Source organism: Conger conger, chromosome 4 (genome assembly GCF_963514075.1).
Source record: "Conger conger chromosome 4, fConCon1.1, whole genome shotgun sequence".
In the NCBI taxonomy this organism is placed as follows: Eukaryota; Metazoa; Chordata; class Actinopteri; order Anguilliformes; family Congridae; genus Conger; species Conger conger.
The window spans coordinates 60,853,137-60,869,269 of NC_083763.1; positions in this window are offsets into that span (position 1 = coordinate 60,853,137).

Genomic DNA, 16,133 nt, shown 5'->3' on the forward strand with positions numbered 1-16,133 from the left:
AGTCCCCGGACTGGTTTTTCAGGAAGTTTTTGTCTGTTGCTGTGGTGCAAAGGGTTCGATGACGACATTGCTCTTCTACCCTACAAGTATACCCATACCTGTCTACACAGTCCTTTAGTTCATATAGGCCTCACTAGTAGTATCCATGGGGATAAATGGACAATATGCCATCGTCAGTTTCCGCATTTGGTAGAAAAGTGCAGCTAACATGGGCAGATGCATTTTGTCACTCCTTTTGGTCGTGCTCCAGCCCAATCCTGTGTCTGCCCTTGAAAGAGCCTGCACTGAGGCATGCTCTGGGGCGTTAGGGCCGCTGCCATGAACAGAATCCGCCCCTCCTAAACCTACCGACTCTTTGGCCCGAAGGTTTCTGGCCTGTCTCCAGAATAAAAGGGTTTCCCCCAAAAACGTTTGCCTGATACAGGCGCAACTTTGCCAAGGACTCACCCCATGCAGCGCAGCTCTCGCGTGCCGACAAAGTAAGCATTAAAGTATGATATTTAGCCTCGCGTTTGCACCGAAGGCCAGGCCATGCCAATTACTCATCTTCCGCACGGAGCTGAGCGTGGAAACATGGCACGCAGATGTGTTGTGATGCTGGAAAGCGTACTCTTTGAATCACAGGACTCATATTAGCATGTCTGCCTTCTCCCCTACGCCTCCGCCAGGTTACGTTCGGCTTTCTCGGCTCGCGGGGTCATCGGTATAAATTAATTTCAGCGCTCCTTTGTGAATAATGAACTATAGCTCAGGAATGTGTTATTAATTATTTGGTGCCACTTCATCAGTGCAGCTTGAGATGTATGAAAGCCACAGTGTTTGATCAAAGCAACCCAATCCAGCGTATATTTAAATCCGGGTTAAGAGGTTGTCCGTTCAGGAGCGAGGTAAAGAGAAATTACCGCTCGTTGCTAACGCCGCGTTCAGTTCTGATGTGAGCCACGGTAAATAATAAACAAATCATTTCTGCTCCCTGCCCGACCGCCAGCGCATTTCAATCTGCAACACGCTGCATCTTAAAGCGGATAATAATTACAGATAAACACTTCTGAAACTGTGTTTTTTTTTTTTTTTTTCACTTGGTGTTTTTTATTGTTACGTCCTGGGGAACTTCCGACAAGTACATGTAAAATTTGTTTTACAAAGATCTTTTGTAGAAAGCCATCTCCTGTTTTCAGCTTAAAGCAAGATTGTCTCTTTTTATCCCTGCTAGCCTCTCACCTGGCACCATTATAAATTAAATAAAACCTGGGTAAAAGTTCCAGTGTTTAGCAGTGCCAATGAAAAAATACCACAGCTCTGACAGAACAAGGGAATGCTGTATTGGTTTTGCATAGATGAACTGTGGTTTCCTCCTGACACTTATCATCTGACTGGATTTAACATGGATTTGTGCTTCCTCTTGTAAGTGTGCCTCACTTTTACTCCAGTGAAAGGTGACAATGGGCTACCTAAAGACCCTTAAAGGGCACCTTCACCCACAATGCTATTGCAATAACATTTGCAAAGTTCATTTGGTCATGAAACCACAGAAGTCACACTTATGACCTTTATAAGACTGTGCTTTGTCTGTGTTGGGCTAACAGACGCTGATAGCCTTGGTCAACTTTGTTGCGCTGGTGTGTACTCAAAGGGTCCCATGGCTATTTCAAATCTCTCCTCTGACTGTATGTTTCAGGATTCCTTCTCAACATCTCACATTAAAATACACTGTGAGAGGCAGAGGTCCTGAAACGCAAATTTCTTCCGCAAGGCTCAATGGCCAGTCTGAAGAAGGGTATTTTTCTATAATGTCGCCTCTCGGATTTTACCCACCGAATGGGGACAAAATGCAACCGATGACCAAATAAAATAAATAAAAGAAAATGCTCTGCTCACACTCTGAGCTGGGGAGCCAGTCTCTGCTCGTTCATTTCTGAGCCTCCGTTGAAATTGGTGTTACAAAGCAGCGCGGGGTGACTTCAACTTCATTAAGCAGACTTTCGCCTTGAGGAACGTGTTAAAATGTTTGTTAAACAGTGGGCCACGACGGCTGCCAGCCGTGTTTGACAAAATGGTAATTTCGAGAAGGCATACACTGTAAAGGAAATAGGTTAAAGGGCCGGCACAGGTTAAAATAATCTGCATAACTGTTCCAACAGTTCAATTACAGCTTGTTGTTCCGCCGAGCACACTCCAGCGCTCCTGCGTTTTTAAATTATGGGCAGATGCCTGCAATTGCCGGCTCCTTCCATTGTGGCGGGCCCGCTCCCCGCCTTCATCGGAGCGAGCTGTCCAATGGGATTACTGTAAGTCTTCACAGCAGTCCGCTTGCCACTGATCAGAAATTCATATCCCTGGATGTTAGATTGCTCTCTTCATTCTGCCCTTGTGACGGCTGGGATTGCTGTCATGGTGTCAGGCTAAAAAAAAAAATAAAGAAAGGAAAAAATGAGCATTCTGCAGCCCCAAATTTGGCCGTCCGGCACATAATCAGAACAGAAAGTAGATGAATTGTAATTCCATCCGTCAAAGAACAGAAAGTGCTCCGACAGAGCGGTGCAGCAATCGACAAATCCTCGGTCGGGAGATGGGCGTAAAAAATACCGCAGTGCCTGCAGTGGCGGTTATTTGCACACTACACACACGCGCGCGCGTACACACACACTTTTTACAAGTCTCATCCTGTTTGATAAAGCACCATGTGCAGATTCCCTTCCCTGTTTTTTGCGCCGCGCGATAATAACTCCCAGACTTCCTGCGTTCTCCGAGGTGGGGTTTTGGAAACCCCGGGAATTACAGGCGAATCACAAGGATATCTGGTAGATAGTTTCAAGGGCACGCTGAATTAATCACAGGGGGCTGGCTGGCGGGGGTCGTGGAGTGTCTTCTGAGCATCATTTTGGGTCATACGTCTCAAGGCGATGTCGGCGGGTGTACTGTACTGTAATATCCCCGATCTGGTTTAGTTGTCTGGGTCCGACAGGGATGCACGCACACACACACACAGCGTAGGGCGGTTGAAGGGAAGGAAACAGTCTGGTAAATATACACAAGCCTTTATACTATGTCTTTTTTTTTTTTACCTGTTCAATCACATATATGATCATTCTAAAATGCACGCTGCCATTGAAATTGTGTTCGTCTCATCACCCCCCCCCCCCCATTCTCCGCATTGCCTTATTCGTCTTTTTATTTCCCTTCTATCACAAACACGTTCAGCCATCAGAAAGATCACGGGTTCCATCAGCGGACTGTGCATAATGCTCTTTGTGTAGTAAAGCCGTTTTTACTGTCGGAGGGGCCTGGTCGGGCCGCGGCCGGGTTTTAATATACAGGGGATGATCACTCTTTAAAGGACGCCTTGTTATTCTCCTCCGATTAATCTGTGTGCGTTAATTCTTCCTGTCTTTAGCAGCGAACCTGCTGGAAGCATTCTGACATTTAAGGTGCGCAGATTTACCGTTAACGGCCTCGAATCTTATCGGGCCGGGCTATCCATCATCTTTAATCATGCAAAAAGCGGGATTACAGCGTCACCGCGTTCCGCCGGTGCGCGCGCGGGTTGGGCCGGGGAGGGGGGGGGGTGGATGGTTGAGGGCGAGGGCCGAGAAGAGAAAAGATTTACATGAGAATGAATGACGCAGAAGAAAAATGCTTTTAAATGATCATTAAGAAATGCAATTTGCAGACGGCGGCGCCGTTGGCTTAGCGATGCCCATTTGGGGCAATGAGGTGCTGGAGTCGGAGCGTAAGCGTCCAGCAGGGCGCTCTTCCTGTCCTCAACCTCACAGCGTATCCCACCTTAACAACCACATCCATTTCAAAACACACAAAGTGCTTTGCAAATGTGATTTCAATGTTTCTGTTTTTTCTGTTGCACCCTGCAGTGTGTACATTTTTGACATTTTCAGTGTTGTTTCAGCTTATTTCACTTGAAGCATTCGCCTTCCTTAGAAATGCCTCATATGAAATGGTTATTTTCCTTTTGTGAGGATGTTAATGCTATCTATGTGCTGCATAATACTGAGATGGATCATGAATATTTTATGAGACAGGAGAAATATAGCCGGAATGGCTGCATTATGGCCTTAATGTATATAGAAAATAATGCATACTCCAAATGCACACAATTTTAGAAATCTGCACTAGGAATTTTGAAATTGTAATAGTATTGCTTAACTAAATGGTCTTAGTGGAATGCAATTTTTAAACAGTTAATGTACTTGGTGAATATTTTGTTTGTGTAAAAAATACATGAACGTGCTCAGCTCAGAGTGTTGCAACTCAACATAGTGAGCAATGCGGTAGTCGCTTATTTTTTTAGGCAGATCCAAGCAGTGTCTTTCTGTTTGATATTTTATATCACAGTTTTATATTGCTTTATCAAACAGAAGTATGAAACATATTGATTAGGGTTACTATCCTTTCAGCATCAATTTTGGATGCAACCAGAAAGAAAAGCTCTTAATACTTTTACATTTGTGAATATTTCCTTTGCTCCATGTCACATCTGTTTTTGTTTTCAATTGAAAACAAACTTAAAGGGTATCTTTTTATTCTTTGTGAAGGACATCTGCACATATTTCTAAGTGGAAACACATGCAGGCTGTATATATCCAACTTAACTGATAAATCTTGACAAGTATTAATGTTGTTTTCTTCTGTCACAAAATACATACCTATAAATAAACCAGCTAGAAGCAGAGCTTTTAAAGGCTGTGCTGAATATATATTTAGTGTACAATATTTGTGATGGGTGTACTGCTTTTAAAAACATGCAATAGACACATCATTAATACAGTGACTTATTTCCTTTCCCACAGTTCAAGAGTATCAGAGCAGTCAATTTAAGTTATCAAGTTGAACAGTATGTTCTAGAACATTGAGAGCTAGGCAGTCTCGTTGCTTTAAGTCACTTTTTTTCCTGCTAGGTATTTTATGAACCTTTTATCTCCATTTTGTGAAGTGACTCTCAGGTTGGACACCAGCTGCACGCTGTAATATAAAACGCATAGGTATACGAAGGAAGAAAGCTTTCCCTCTCGATATGCAGCGGACATGCTGCTAATGAAAACAGGGTGTAGGTTTCCTTCACTACATTTCATATACTTACAGGCATGGAGGACATTTTGGCAGCCCATTCCGCCCTGTCCCCCACTCTCCTCTCACACTTGCTCAGTTTACTCTGTTCATGTGCGTGAATATGGAAACGATGGAAACCGAACTGTAATTGTATAGTTAAATGTAAAAAAATATATAGAAAAGTATACACAGACAGATGTATACTGTACATGTATAATATAATACTTCAGTAAACTACTCTACTGAAATCCCTGACTGATCCTGAATTCATTTTTGAAGACTGCTTCCATATGCTGTGGGCAGTCATTTTCATTCCTTGAAGCATGAACTAATTTTTGTCCACAGTTTATTTATATATATAATATTTCTTAGAAACAAAATGTTATTTTCAGATTTTATATTATTTCAAGTGCACTGCCACAGCTAAGACCAAAAATTGGTTTTGAAAATATAGCTACCATAAGCTACAGCTACACCGTGGATACAAGGCCACATCAGGTAGCTTCCATCACGAAGAGAAAGCAGAGATAAAAGCAAACCAGTATTTTACAAATGAAGTAAATATGTGGGGTGTGTTGTCCATGTTTATTTGAATAACATGCATCTCTTCAGCTGTAATTTATTTCACATGTATGGTGTATGGAATATGAATTCAGACAGAATAACATTAGAGTGACTGATGTGTGATTTGCACTGTATACATGTCTTATAGACTGAGCGTGTGTATTTTATAAATATATGGCTGAGAAGGTCATTTCTGTATTTCTCTCTTTTGAACGAAACACTGTCATGAGTTACATTTTTGGGGAGCTCCAATAGGTGTCAGTGTTTCCCTAAGCATACGGCCTGCTACCTCACTGTCCATCGTCTCAAGAAATTAGCAAGGAAGGGGCTTGGAATTATTACAGCCATTTTAGGGTTGTTATTTAGAAAGAAAAAAAATGTAAACAAGAAGCTCCATTTCTAGAGTACGTTAAAGTGACAACTCTGATGGTGAAGCTTCAACAGTTTGCATTATTATTGAGTGGGCTTCTGACTTAACGGCATACATATTCATTATGGTGAGTGTCCACAAAATTGAAAATCTTTCACCTCCCACAGTATGGCACAAAAGTCATTTTAAAAGCAGTCCACTCTCCTGATGTTTTGAAAATATTTTTTTCTCTCTAGCAAATCTGCTTATTGTATTATATGAATGCAGAATATTATGTAGTCACAAAATAATTAAAATTTCCAAGAAGAAAGAATCACTGTACTTACAGTGATAAAGATAACAGTTGATTAAAATCACTCTGTGCTGCTGGCTCCACACTCTTCGTGCATCATCAAATCCATTTCTAATTTTATGGATTTTGTTTAGGGCTGTATCAAGACTGACCCTTAGCTTTGACATATAATGTTCTTAATATCCAGATTAAATTTTCTTTAATCTGTTCTACAACATGTGAAATGATTTCTGTAATCAAGTACAATGCCCTGGTCACTGATTGCAGTTAAGTTTCCGAATACTGAATACCATGCAGATGTACTGTACTGCTTTCATGATGAACATGCAATTAGAGTAAAATGCAAGAAATGCTGTAGAGGTGGCATTATATGGTCATAGCAGTTAATGAAACTGGGGGATTAATGCAGACCCTATAAGACTGGATTAAAAGGAAGCATCCGGAGATAAAAGATCTGAAAGACCCTTAAAATGTGCTATATTAATAAAATGCAGGTAACATTTGCAAAACATAATATAGCAAAGTGTAGACACACACACACACGCACACACACACAACCATAGGAGACGTATATACCTGTTTTAGTAGTACATATCACATATGCATTATATAGTTGTACAAAACATACATGCATAGGCATCATTTGTGCACCAACACCAAGAGGCATTGATCTAGCTTGAATTATTTGTTGTCTGCAAAAGAGCAGGTAACAAAACGTTGGACTCGTAAATCACTAATGTTCATGTAATGTATGTTAAAACTCTATTATGTATTTACTGGATTGATAATTGTCATTGGCAGTATGTTCAGAGCCAGGGTGAGTACGATTCAAACATAGTTTTGGAAGCAGGCACCTGCACATGTTTGGCAGCTGTTTCAGAGTGAAAAATGCAAAATGCAGAACAGGACTGAAGCTTTTCTAAGCAGAGGCACTGGGAGCACCCTGATGTTGTACATTGCAAATTGAAACTGAAGATTGCTTTCCCATAGACTTTATCTTAAAGCAGTAAAACAAGTAGCTGTGACTACAACTGCAGGTATTGATTTTGTAATTTCAGCAAATTAAGAACAAGACAGGAAACCTATTAAACCTTTCACTGATTGCCATTGGTACTTTTTGGTGATGCAGGGGTTGACGTTTAAATTAGACCCCTGCCCTTGTTAGAGATGACTACTGCTTTTTGGTTTTCAAACAGTATGTTTCTAATTATGCAATGGAACTGAACTGATTATTTATATATATATATATATATATATATATATATATATATATATATATATATATATGCACGCATACATACATATATATCAGTGTGTAATTTATCATACAGCATGTATTTTGCTGCAATGAAATGTAATGAATTACTTTCTTTTTTGCCTGCCTCAAAATCCAGCAATAAAGGAACAAGGACCAGCTGCTCAGCAATATTATCTGTCGTAATATTAAAAATAATGATAAAATAAAAAATCTCTATTACAGGGATTGGTAGGTTATTACATTTTTGTAATATGAGGCTATATAGCTACAGATGTTGTGTGATTTCATTTCATATTTTAAGATTGTTCTTGGTCATTTATTTAAAGAATTTAAATGTAGAGAAAATCCTCCTCAAAATTCATATATTACAAATGTATAATTATGTATTGAAATGATCATTATCTGTGAGAAGAAATTGTTTGTTGGTGATGTTAGATTTCTGACGTGTGATAACAAATATCAATGCAATAGCAATTTTAATATGTGGAATACACATAGCTGGTGACATGCCTTATGTGGTTAATCTTTTTAATATTATGTTTTCAAAAATAATGAAAATTATATTTTTGTCATTGATCATTATTCTTATAACCAAATCTGCACTGACAATTCATTTCCCCTAATCTGATACATTGTGAATTAAATTAATAATTTGTCTGCACTGAGGAATATTTGAACTTGAGAAAAAATAGTGGGGGGTGGGGGTGATGGGAACTATATATGAATTCTCCTCAATTGTGACAGTTTTGATCTTGTGCCATACAATGAATTTTAAATAGGCGCCTAGGGCGTCAGCCAAAAAATCTCACTAACACAAAAGGTGTGAGAGGGGTTTGTAATTCACCAAGGGGTATTAGGGAACCTAATTAGCGGAAGTGCAAATGATTTTTTATTTCATGCATTAAAGGTGTCATTTTGAGGAGCAGGTTTACTCTGAATGCATTGAGGTTGTCAGTGCGGTGCTGAATGTGTGGGAAAATCACAAGCTAATTCATTGATTGCCCCTTGGAAATTATGGCTGTTAATTGTTAGGTAATTAACATGGAGCTGCAATTTTGCTGGCCTTGGGGGGCGATTAATGTTTCAATATGTCATATTAGCGGAGAATGGGCTCCAAAAGCCTGTCTTTTGCCCAGGATTTGGAGACAGATGGCGTATTGTCAACAGCAGAGATGTTTTGTTTTCCTCAAGTTCACAAAGTGCCGAGGGAATCCTTTTTGTGTAAGCATCGTTTATTCAACGCAGATACGCTATAATTATTTACATCATCACACTGAATGGAGCCATGAAGTTACTCTGAAAAGAGTACATTAAAACCTGTTTTACATCTTCTGTTTTCTCATTTATGGCTTTTGCAAACACATACATTTTCATAATTTCACATGCAAATGCATTTACAGACTGGATCTTTGATGAAAATAGCTTATGTAAAAACCTCTGTTTATTCATCATAGTTTTGTCTAAACTGTACTGTCCTTAGGGTTTTGGTTTCAAGGATAAAATTAGTGTCCACATTATTTACAGATTTAAACAAAGGGCATTAAGAAATGCATTTCACAATTTATTGAGACCTGACCATGTTACATGATGGCAAAATATTAGCTTTTTAAAAGGTATTATAATATTTTATATCGATAAGCATGTGCTGATGAAAATGAAAATGAAATGGTGTTTAAAACTATATTTTCTTTTCATTTGTTACTGCTTTCACTGATATATGCCTTTATTTTTTTTAAGTTGAATGATGACTGAAAGCAGACCTTTTTCCAGCTATGGAACTTGTCAATATATTTATGAAACGCTTGTGTGTTCTGTTTCTCATCCAGCTTCAGTCTGACATTGATCAGATAGGCACTGAGCTAGCTTTGGCTGAATACCTAACATTAACACCTCCAGCTAATCGACTTGACAGTTTTTTGACCTGACCTAGAAAATCTGATAGCTTCTCCTTGATTGACAAAGCCACCATCTTTTAAGGTCACATGAATACAGAATTTCTGTGGCTGGTACAAATGCAAATGGTGTAAATGTAATTTTGATTGTGTGTGTGTGTGTGTGTGTGTGTGTGTGTGTCTGCATGTTTTTGTGTAAACACACACTCACATCTTATAGATAATTTAAAAAGATAAAATTAAAATAATGGGCAAATAATGTTAAATTCAAAATTCACCTGCTGTTGGTTCAGTGTTAAAAACTGAAGACGGAAGATATCAGTGCCGCCGTAAGATCTGTTTTAAAATGATTTTGTTTTGAGTTCAAGGGAATTGCACAGTGTACAAATAATATGTGCTGTCGAACATGTGCTGCATATGTCTGCAAAATGTGCACACCAAAATGTGCACTTTCACGTCCAAAACACTTATAGCATGACCACATTTCTGACCACATTTCTTTTAGCAATCAATTGTGATTAACAAATACCTCTCAGAAACCTTGAGAAGGAAACAACTTCTGGCACCTTTTATTCTTACTGACATCATATCACCTTCACACATCCACAATTATTTCAGGTATTGAAGACGTCAACTGTGCAGTACTACAAAAGATTAATGATAAAACACACGTACACTTTCAAAGACAGTGCACTCATGGGCATGTACCTGGACTCAGAACTGTGTGAATCAGACAATACCATGAACCATGAGTGTTAGACAAAAGATCTGCTTTAACAATTTGTTTTTGTGCTTCTGCTGCTCCTCTGTTGCAGTTTCTATTGTGGAAATGTCACATTCAGATCAAATATAAATTTCAGTATGTAATCTTACATTATGTGATTTCACATAATACCCAAAATCAAGTAATTACAATTATGTTTCCAACTTAAAGTGTTAGAATTCCAGGGATTCCTTTAAACAAACAAACAAACAAACAAAATACATTTTGACTACATGCTAAGTATTGAGTTAATCTGCTTAATAATGTAAATGTATAATGTAAATCTTCTTGGAATGTAAATTCCAAAATGTAAGATACTGTATTGTATGGTTCATTCCAGGACCTTCCCAGAGCAAAATATAGCGACATTACTGGGACAGGGTGTTATACAAATTAAAAAGACAAAACAACTATAGCCCTTAAAAAGATTACCAGGGAAGAACATTTGTACATATATCAGGAGGAGTGTGCTATACAGTAGCTGATGAATGGCATTGTAGGTCCCACCTTGAAGTGGTGACAATGAGAGTTGCAAATTATAACTCAATACCCTATATTTATTTGTGGATACACATTCAAATGTGGCCAACTATGAAATGCTAATTATTCTATTCAGACATATATATTTGAGATTTATAGTTGGCCAAAACCTACTCGAAACCAAAACCTTGCTTGTACTTGACAATGCAAGTGTGCTCTTAAAATAACTTAATTTGTTTAAAGAGACAAGGACTCCTACCTACATATTCGAGGCTCTGCACGGTAAACAGAGGGGTTTGGCCTCTAGTCATCTGTGGAATTAATCTCAGCTGGCAGCATCATGCTGTGGTCACTTTGTCAGAAGAGACGTGTTGATCTTGATTTGGACAGAACAACTGCTCAAGGAAGCCCCAGCCCACTGGTCTGCCAGTTCTTTCTTTCTTTTTTTGAAACCATAAAAAACACTAATGTTGTATAGGCAAACTCCACGTTGCTTATACGTCATAATCACAATCGTCCTGAATAAAACGGCTTCTGATACCTACACGGTTTCTGTGCAATCAAAAATGAAAATCTGTTTAATAGGAGATTGTGATTGAGGTAGAAAGTTAGTACAGTTTATATATTTTTACAGAGGTATACAATTAGTGCTTCTGTTAATTTATGTCATGGACCGGTGTTTCTTGCATATTTCCTGTAGTAAATTAACTAAAATACTGTGTGCAGGGCATGCTGTATTTATGGAAACATTTGTAGATAAGTGAAAATGTTTAAATGTACATTATTTTAAAAATTGGATTTGGAATATTTATGTCTACAATATACTGTAGCTTGTAAGCTCAAAGGTCAATGAAAGCACACTGTACCTAAAATGTTTAATGTCATATTTAGAGCCAGAATCAAGCATTCAAACATTATGTAAATGATTTTCAATCAGGCTCAAAAAATATACTTTTATATCAATTCATCTTGATCATCTCATAGAGGTCATAGATCAAAAACTATACAAATATGTGAGATTTAATTCACAACGCATTGTGTTTGTTGTTACTGTTGTTAGGGCCTTTTTAAATAAACCCAGATTTCATTGAATTATACTTGCCAGAACAGATAGGAACTATGTGGAATAGGATTATTTTTTGAAATATGTATATGTGAAATTCCTTTTTACTATTTCTTGAGTGATTGTGCAATTTGCATATGGAAAAGATTATTATTTCCTCATCCTTAAAATCGAGGAGTAATTAAAATGTAGTGAAGATTAAAATGAACATCCCTTAGATGTCAGAAAGATTGCTAAAGGGTCACAATAATCAGAACTTACATTTTAATCAGGAGAAAATATGAAATATGAATTACGGATTTAATATAAAGTTGAGTTTATAATGATTTCTGCATAAGTCTTATACTTTCACATGCTAAGAAGCTTAAAAATAAAAGGGTATTGATGCAGGTTACAAAAGGAAAGTGTTGCAGTTAGTCAACGTCCTGGATTATGGTGAACACTTTTTCATCAAATTACATAAATGTCTGCTTCATGTCATTGCCCACAAGAATGCCACATTGCATCCAAGTACTGTGCATCACAACAAGAGAAAGTGAAGATACCTGTATACTAGTTACATTTACATTGAGTTCTTCAGCTGTGCAGATATATTCTGCAGAACTGTATGCTGGGGGGTGTCTACACCTAAGTAAATTACAGTTCATACCTATAGCCAATCTTCACTTTACACCATCCCAGTTTGCAGACTTAATGGGCGAAGAAGCCCATGTAGCGCCGTTGTTTGTTTTCGTTGTTGCTGATGTTGTCCTTGGCTTGTTTTGGTCTCAGAGTCTCCGAGTTTCTCACTGTCCCTGTCTCAGCTGCCAAGCCCTTCTCCTGAGGCACAGCGGGACCTGGAGCTGAGCAGAAAATGGGGTCAATACTCTACCTGAACAGCCTCACGAAGGGACAAGTAGGTGAAGCATCTAACTTAAATTATTACAATAAGCATTCATGCAAAGCTGATGTATGTCACAAAGGCAAGGAAAACTGAAAAGTCTGCATTTTCTCCATCCTGTGTGCTGTGGAGAAAGATGCCTCTGTTAAAAGGAAGCTCTAGCACACTTATGCTGAGAAACAGCAATGTGCAGTTTTAATTAAATTTGCATTGTTTTAGTCAGCAATAGTAGTTTTACACTGTGCCTATACAGTGCTCTTGAAATAATCCAGGTCTGTATGTTTCAACCTTTAAAATAATACAGCATGTGTTACGCATTTACGTATTTTAGGCAGGCAGTACATTTAAGCGGTAGGCCTATTTTAATTAAATGAAAAATGATTTAACAGTTTTGTATGGGCGTAATACTCTTTGGAGGCTATACAGTTCTATACATATTCTTTCAAAGTTAATATGGTGTTTGTTTATACCCTGCAATTTGAATAGAGTCAGGCAAATTCTGTGTCTGTAATGTAACTAATGAAATTCCTCCAATTAACAGGGCAAAATGCATTCTAAGACTTCCCCCAATATAGATAAATCAAAAAAAAACGTTAAAAAATGTTAAAAGTCACAGTGACCAGTGTGGAAATCTGTGGTGGGAAAAGAGAGGCTAACCTGTGCAGTGGCAGTTTGGTAGTATTGTTGGTATGAATATTGTTTGCGTTTGTAAGCAAATCTATAAGTCTAGGTGAGAGTCTTTTGCCAACACTGCCCTATAATCAGCCAGTGGCACTGCAATAATCCCCTAATGTTGTACCGGGGATGCAATGGATCAATCAATTCCCCAGCGCTTCTCACAAAACAAGGCGTAAATTTCCTTGAAAATAAATAGTTTTAGATTATAGATTCCCGTCTGTATGTTCCACTGCCGAGCTGTTACAGAAGCCATAATATTAATATCGATGCATTGGTTTTACTCCTCTGACAGTCTGTTCTTCCAAATTCCGCAATGATATATCATTATCACAACTGTTGGGAGAAATCCATAGGATCAATACATTTGCAGGCTAACTGGGATTTGGATTGCTTACATGCTGGGCTGCTTGTTGTACCACAAGTCAAGTACATTGAGCCACAGGCAACCACAGTCCAACATGCAGCTGTCGTTCGCTGTTTCTCCTCCTTCAGAGAGGGGAAAGTAAGCTGATCATTTCATGGAATTGTTTTTTGGGTTTGAATCTGGGATAATATTCCATGTTTCATTTTTTTCCTTTTCCATTGATTGAATGTAATAAATGCATGCAGACAGCTGTATGAAACCTAAATGCCACATTTAGCAATAGATTATATAGTTCTAAAAAGCACTTCAACATCAACACTAGTGTCATATAATTTTAGCATAATATTATCAGGGAAATCTTCATTCAAATGAAACTTTTGGTTTACTGAAGTCCTTTGCACTTCTATGGCAATCAGATTACAAGAAAATGACATTCAGTATGAGGTCTCATAGTTATTATTTTATTTTCATAAATACATGATAAATTACATGTTTGGCAGTACGTTTTTAATTTCAATTATACCCAAATGATCATACATAACATTATGTATTTTCAAGGGGCTGACATTTGTCTGAAATGCAGAAGGAGAATGTACAGTATATAATGTTGGTGAAAGGTTAAAAACAAAATCGAAATATTCTGAGGCTAATTTTATCACTAGACCTTTGAAGAAACATTTGTCTGTCTCAATCCTCCTCTAATCCGCCATGTGAAATGTATTAGAGATAACCATGGATTTCTTCTGAAATGAATGATACTACACTGCCGGAAGTGTGCATGCATGCATGAATGAATGTATATGTGTGTGCGTGTGTGTGCGTGTGCATCCATGCATGCGCTTGTGTGTGTGCGTGTGTATTAAATGTATATTCCGCCTTTTTCGCCTTGGTCAGTGTTTGCCAAATGTTGGTCACTTCCGAGGTAATTATTGTCTGATAAACAGGTCAGAAATGAGTTCAGGCACAGCTGTTGTTGTTTGTGCTGGCAGACACTTCAGCAGCTAAGCTTCAAGTATTGATTGGCTAGTCTGTGACATCCCCTAAGCTATGTCACCCAAGTGAAAGAAGACTCCAAATTGACCAATAATAAAGTGTTGGAAGTTGTGGCCGCTCCCTCCTGAGACTTGTTCATGTGGAGGGAAGGAGACCCCTCCTTCTTGACCATCAATTCTGCCTGAAGGCTCAATATAGTGCTAAATTAGCCAAAGGGAGAGTGGAAAGACAACTGGACATCTGTTACAGATCCTTGACATACTTTTCACCCACTCTTATTTAAATACTGCTGTAAAACAGTCAATGCCTAAAGGAATATAATACCAGGATGTATGGTAAAAAAAAAGAGGAAGATAGAGTATATCTCTCAAAACCCTAATGGCAGATCTATACGTGTGGAAAGAAGACAAACAAGCCCACCCTCAACCCATTGATCTTTCCCAAATATGTAAGAAAAATAAGGCAAAATTAATTTAAGAAAGCAGGATGAGCTGAACATACTGCCACCATTACGGTTTAAAAATACTGTATGTGTCTGAAGACAATATGTCATTGAACCTTCGACCTAAAACCAAATATCACTGTTCAAATGGGCCTATAGTTCACTGGTGGTGTTGCAGTAAATGAGTGATATAGTACGTATACGAGCCAAAATAATGTACAATGTTTTAGATTGACTTGAACACACTGTCCACTCAGAGAGAAAAAAAAATCCCCACAAAATAAATGAAACATGTAGCGCATTAAAGTCCGCAAAATTATAGCTTAATTTCCTTTGGCAAAATGTGGAATAAATGTATGCATTCCCATTCTCTTGTACATCTGACTGTGTATTTGGACATCAGTATGTGTCAGTAGTTCGATCTGTAATAATATATTTATGGAATCTTGGGGTTAACCAAAATTAGGAACCTATTTTTAGGAAACATACAGGAAGGTCTGAACATGTAGGGGGTTATAATATCACATGCCTTTTTGAACACTTCATTCTTTTATGTCAGCAGCATAGAATCAGCAGAATGGCATCAGCTATCAGAGTTGCATATAAATGTATCAACACGCAGGCAGGAAAAAAGTGTGTTAAATCGCTCGCATTGCTGTGAGGTCATTCAAAATGCTGTGAATTTGAATGCTCTCAATTCAATTCCGCCCACCGTAACTAAAACTGCCAGTAATTGTTAGCTATTTCACGTGGACTCTGGTTCTTTTCTGATTGCGCTGTCCTCTGTGTTCATGGGCCACTGCTCACTGAGTTTTTTAGCCCACTTTATGTCAAAGAGCAACAAGAATGGAAGTTGTTGGTGTTAGAGCACCGAAAACCAGCCACCATAAATATTTAATCCATAAAGACTTGCTTTCAGTCTTTCATTGGATTATGCACTCATTCCTGGGCTTCAGAAGGATTAATGGAACTGTACTTGTTAAATGTTGTTTTTGTTCTAATGTGTTCATTCTCGTAAAAAAAAAATAAA